This window comes from Phalaenopsis equestris, unplaced genomic scaffold, assembly GCF_001263595.1.
Source record: "Phalaenopsis equestris unplaced genomic scaffold, ASM126359v1 Scaffold000522, whole genome shotgun sequence".
In the NCBI taxonomy this organism is placed as follows: domain Eukaryota; kingdom Viridiplantae; phylum Streptophyta; class Magnoliopsida; order Asparagales; family Orchidaceae; genus Phalaenopsis; species Phalaenopsis equestris.
In genome coordinates, this window is record NW_018164962.1 from 1,204,245 (window position 1) to 1,209,627 (window position 5,383).

Sequence of the window (5,383 nt, forward strand, 5' to 3'; positions counted from 1 at the left end):
ATAATAATAATAATAATGAGCTTGTATTTTTAAAATTTTTGCAGTTATTCAACCTTCAAACATTTCTGATTTTAAGTGTGATATTCCCGAATTAAAGAGTGATAACTATAAGGTGTGGAAAGAGAGAGTTCTTCTCCATTTAGGATAAATGGATATTGATTATGCTATAAGAAAAGACGAATCACCTGCCATTATTGAAACCAGCATTCCGGATGTTGTTGATCTTTATGAAAAATGGGAGTGATCCAATCGCCTCTCTGTGATGTTCATAAAGACCAAGATATCTGATGGTATCCGTGGTTCTGTCGAGCAGCATAATAAGGTCAAGGACCTTCTGAAAGCCATCGATGAGCAGTTTGCAACATCTAACAAGGCTCTGATACCAAATGAAGTAATAATATCATATTCGATCTAAACATGTTCACAAACATAAACAAACATATTTGAATCGAAAAGCCAAAGCGAGATGGGATCATACATACCTCCAGCCATAACCTGCACGAACAGAGTCGACACTCACAACTCTCACGACAAATTTTTTATTATAGATCTTCTAAAATTCTCTCACTCACAGCCCAATGGTGCAAATAAAATGAAGATGAGCAAGCTTAGGGACCAAAACAACAAGTATCACGTTTAATTACAGTGCTCTGCCCATCACAAAGTTCAACAGACGTGAGCAGGGCATATGCGAGTTTTTCTCGCATTATAAACGTTATGGAACGTTACTGAATTCTAGTGTTGAACTTAGACATTATATGGACTACATTTATATGGACTACATTCTGATATGGACTACATTCTGAAATTTATTTCTCTTGAAAACAACAAAGAATTCCAATGATAATTGAAATTAATACAGAGCATTAATTAATTTGGGAATTATAATGAAAGAAATTTATTTCCCTTGAAAACAGCAAGGAATTCCAACATGAATTGAAACTGAAACAGAGCATTAATTAATTTGGGAATCCTAATTGAAAGAATCCCAACAAAATGACGGCACTAAAGAGAAAAATCGGATCGAGAGAAAATCACAAAACGGAAAACAACAGCGGAAACACAAATTTTACGTGGTTCGACAAATTGCTTACGTCCACAGAGCTGTAGAAGATTTTATTGCTTAAGAATTACACTCGTCAATCACTTCGATGATTACAAGAAATTACTCTTCTCCTCCCTTTCTCTCTCTCTCTAAACCGAGAGCTACACTGAGAAGAAGAAAAGGAATAAGAACTCCAAGCTTCTTTCTCTCTCTCCCTTCCTCTCTCTCTCTCTAAACCGAGAGCCACACCAAAGAAGGAAGCCAAGGGGAAAATAATACATGTAATTCCTTTCCTTCTAAAACCAACGCCAAAGAGAGATTACAAGGGGAGCTAGTATGTCTATTTATTAATTACATCATGTCATTAGATCCATTAAAAAATTAATCAAATAATTAATGAAGCTCATTAATTATTTTCTTTTCTCCTCTGCAGCAAATCATAGAAGGAATTAAGAGAAATTATTTTAGCAATTAGTTTCGAGTATCAAATCCAATTTACCGTCAAACATGAGAAAATACCAATTTGAACAGTGGATTGGTTTTCATATTTGCAACAATTCTCCCACTTGGAGACTGGTACACTGGCTGCATCCTCCACTAGCTCTGTCTTCATTTTCTTCAAATATGATATCCTCCACCTCTATAACTCAAAGCTCTTTGTTTTCACGCTAGAAGACCAACTGAAGTCAAGCACAACTTCAGCTTCTCAATAATAACACTCTTAGTCGATATATCATAGTCAACATAGCTTTGTACCTACAAGCTCTTTTCTGGGTTACTCATATATCTACTTACAACTCTCATTGCATGAGCAATATCATGCATCTGCTGAAAGCCCTTTTAAACAAATATAGCTTTATACCTCTTACTGCCATCAAACACCGTCTTCATCTGGTACACACACTTGTTGTGCAATGTCTTCTTCTCTGGTGGAAGTTCTGTCAACTCACAAGTCTAATTCTCTGCTAGAGAATCCATCTTTTCTGGTCGTTTTTCTAGTAACGGAAGATGAAATTTCTTCTAATAAAGATAGTTCTCTATCTACATCCTCTAGTAACCAAAAGTTGTGTCATTAACTTCTCGATCCTCGATGTCATCACATCATCTCTGGCCATCACTTTCCCTTAGATTCAAACATGATCTCTGATACTAGTTGTTGTGAAAAACGGTGACAATAAATCAAAGAATCGGTTCGAGAAAAATCGCAATACAAAAAACAATGCAGAAACACACAGATTTTATGTGGTTCAATAAATTGTCTTCGTTCGCAAAACTGCAAAAGATTTTATTGCTTGAGGATTACACCCGTCAATCACCTCGATGATTATAAAAAATTACTCTTCTTTTCTCCCTCTCTCTTCTCCCTTTCTCTCTCTCTCTCTCTAAACCGAGAGCTACGTCGAGAAGAAGAAAAAGAATAGGAACTCCAAGCTTCTCTCTCTCTCTCTCTCTCTCTAAATCGAGAGCCACATCGAAGAAGGAAGCCAATGGGAAAATTATACATGCAATTTCTTTCCCTCTAAAACCAACGCAAAAGATAGATTACAAGGGGAGTCAGTATACCTATTTATTAATTACATCATGTCATTAGGCTCATTAATGAATTAATCAAATAATTAATGAAGCTCATTAATTATTTCATTTTCTCTTCTGCATCAAATTATAGAAAGAATCAAGAGCATTTATTTTAGCAATTAATTTCGAGTATCAAATCAAATTTGCTGCCAAACATGAGAAAATAATAATTTGAATAGCAGACTGATTTTCATATTCGCAACATCCCCTACTGTCATTCAACAATTTTCAGATTGTAGTTGTTGGTTTCGACACTATCCAAAAGTGCAACATTGCCGAAGCCCCATGTTCTTTGATGATTATTGCTATGAATCTTATGGAAACTCTCACCAAAACATTCCCCAACCCCCAACCCCCGGTGCACTTTGACGAAGAAAAATGTTTATTATTTCCAAAAAAAAAAAATTATGTAGTATTTCTTACAACCACCACACTTTAACAAATCATATTGTAAAAACTAGCTTCGCATCACAAAATTTCTAAAAAACAGAAAAAAAAAAAAATGATCTCCAAATACAATTGTGGTGGCGATTTAATACTCAACATAGATATAAAGCCATTCTAAGTAGACCCTTAAACTCATTAAGGGGGTGTTTAATTAGTAACATACTTTAAATAATATTTAATCCAACCAATCACAAAAATCAACAAAACTAATCTTTCACTCTGCTAAATCCAATTTTCTCGCATTTCCGTCACTTCTTTCGGGTAAATTCTGATTTATTAAACCCAATTATTACGCGGATTTAGCAGATTTAACCTACGAAAATACTTACAAGCGTGAATTTATGCTAAACAAAACAAACAAATTGAAATTGCATCTAACCCTAAATCGAACTAAACACTATTCTAAATTAACAACATCAACATCTGAATTTGATAAATTCGAATTTACTAAATCTTGTCCTCCCATAAAACACTTCCAAACTTTCAAACATAATTATATAACATTCAAATATAATTCCAAGTAAAAGCCCAGTCATTGCTGTCCAAGCTCTTGTTTTGTATGTTGCATTTAATCAATGTCCATCTACTCAGATGTCACTAATGATTTGATAATAGTACAGAAAATTAATTTGACTCATTCTTTGATTGGTTGCCAGTCTTTTCTCATCATCTTAATACCTCAATTAAAGCACTAATATTCCCACTAATCTCTATCAAATGACTCTTTCCAAATAACAAACAAATCATTATCTTTCATTATCTTTATTCATTAAGCAGCTTACAAGAAATGAAAAAAAACAATAAATCTGACCTGTTAGAGGGAGGTTCATGCTGCAACAGTGCATCAAATACCAGTTCTAGGAGGTATAAATGTAAAATTAAGTAGTTAGATATGTAAATACATAGGATCTGGGTTGGTATCTGTTGAGAAATTTGGGTGAAGAAAAATAAGAATCGACACAAATCCAGAAGAACACACATAAATTTTCGAGGTTCGGCCGCGAGAGCAGAGCGGCGACTTCTTTTTCAATATTCAGAAAATAATACAAAATACAATATTCAGCTTACCTAGGGTTACAGACATGACATATATATAGCCCTATAGTACAATATGTAATTACTTAATAGTACAATATGTTAGTACAATATGTAATTACTTAAATCACCCATGTGCCAAACCGCGAGGTGTTTCCCCCGCACCCAACTCACATAATGCAACGCCCCCGATTGGACAGATCATTCCGCTCCACTCCGCTCGTGGGCTCCGTCCAGCTCCAACATCTGTCACAATATAATATAGAAGTCATACCTAACAGTATGTATGTAATTGCCCATCTTAAATGTACATTTTTAATTTTACAGTTACAAGAAAAAAAAGAGGGAGACATTAGAAGTATACAGTTTGTTTATTTATGTCTTTACATTATAAACACTGTACGGTCAAAATATACAAAAAAGAAGGTTTAGGCGAGATATGTAAATATATAAGAATTGGGTGGTATGTATGTAAATGCCTCCATTATTTCGGCTATTTAAAACAAAATATCTTATTTTTTTTCTTATCCAACATTATCTCTTTTTTCTCAAATTACATTTTATTAGACAGTCAATAGTTCTAGTCAATGCCAGGCTTCGTTATTTCATCCGAAGAGTTTTAAGCACCTCAAACTTCAATAAATTTTGCATTTCAATTTGTAAATAATATATATTATAATAAGGTTTATACAATAAATAACACATTATCTGGACTTTTTGGTAAACTATGTGATAAATTATTTAATATGCGATTTGAATTTATAGCCTCTTAAACAAGAAAAATTATTCCATACATGCAGTGTTCGATCTCCATCGTCGATCGCCACAAAAATGTATTTCAATGGGCCCCACTTTCGACGATGGAGATCGTGCATGCGATGTTCGATGAAATAATAAAAAACCTACTGTTAGTCAATTATGTTTTTTTTTAATATGATTAGCATTTTTGTGATTTATTTTAATTATAGATGTTTATTTGCTCATATTTTAATTTTGGCCAGGGCTAAAATGTAAATAAGATAAATAATTGCCTATATTCATAAATTTTGAAAAAAAGAGCATTAAATGATATTGTGTCATAACTTTAAGCACAATCCGATTAATTATAGCTCAAATTTTTTGTATATACTTGTAAAAAATATTTATATAAATACCGCTCAATTTTTATGTATTTATGTATCTAACACCTAAACTTTAATTTTTACAAAATGCCACCTTATAAATATGGCTGTCAAAACGAGTCGTTGTTCGTGTTCGGCTCGTTAATTTTGTTCGATAAGT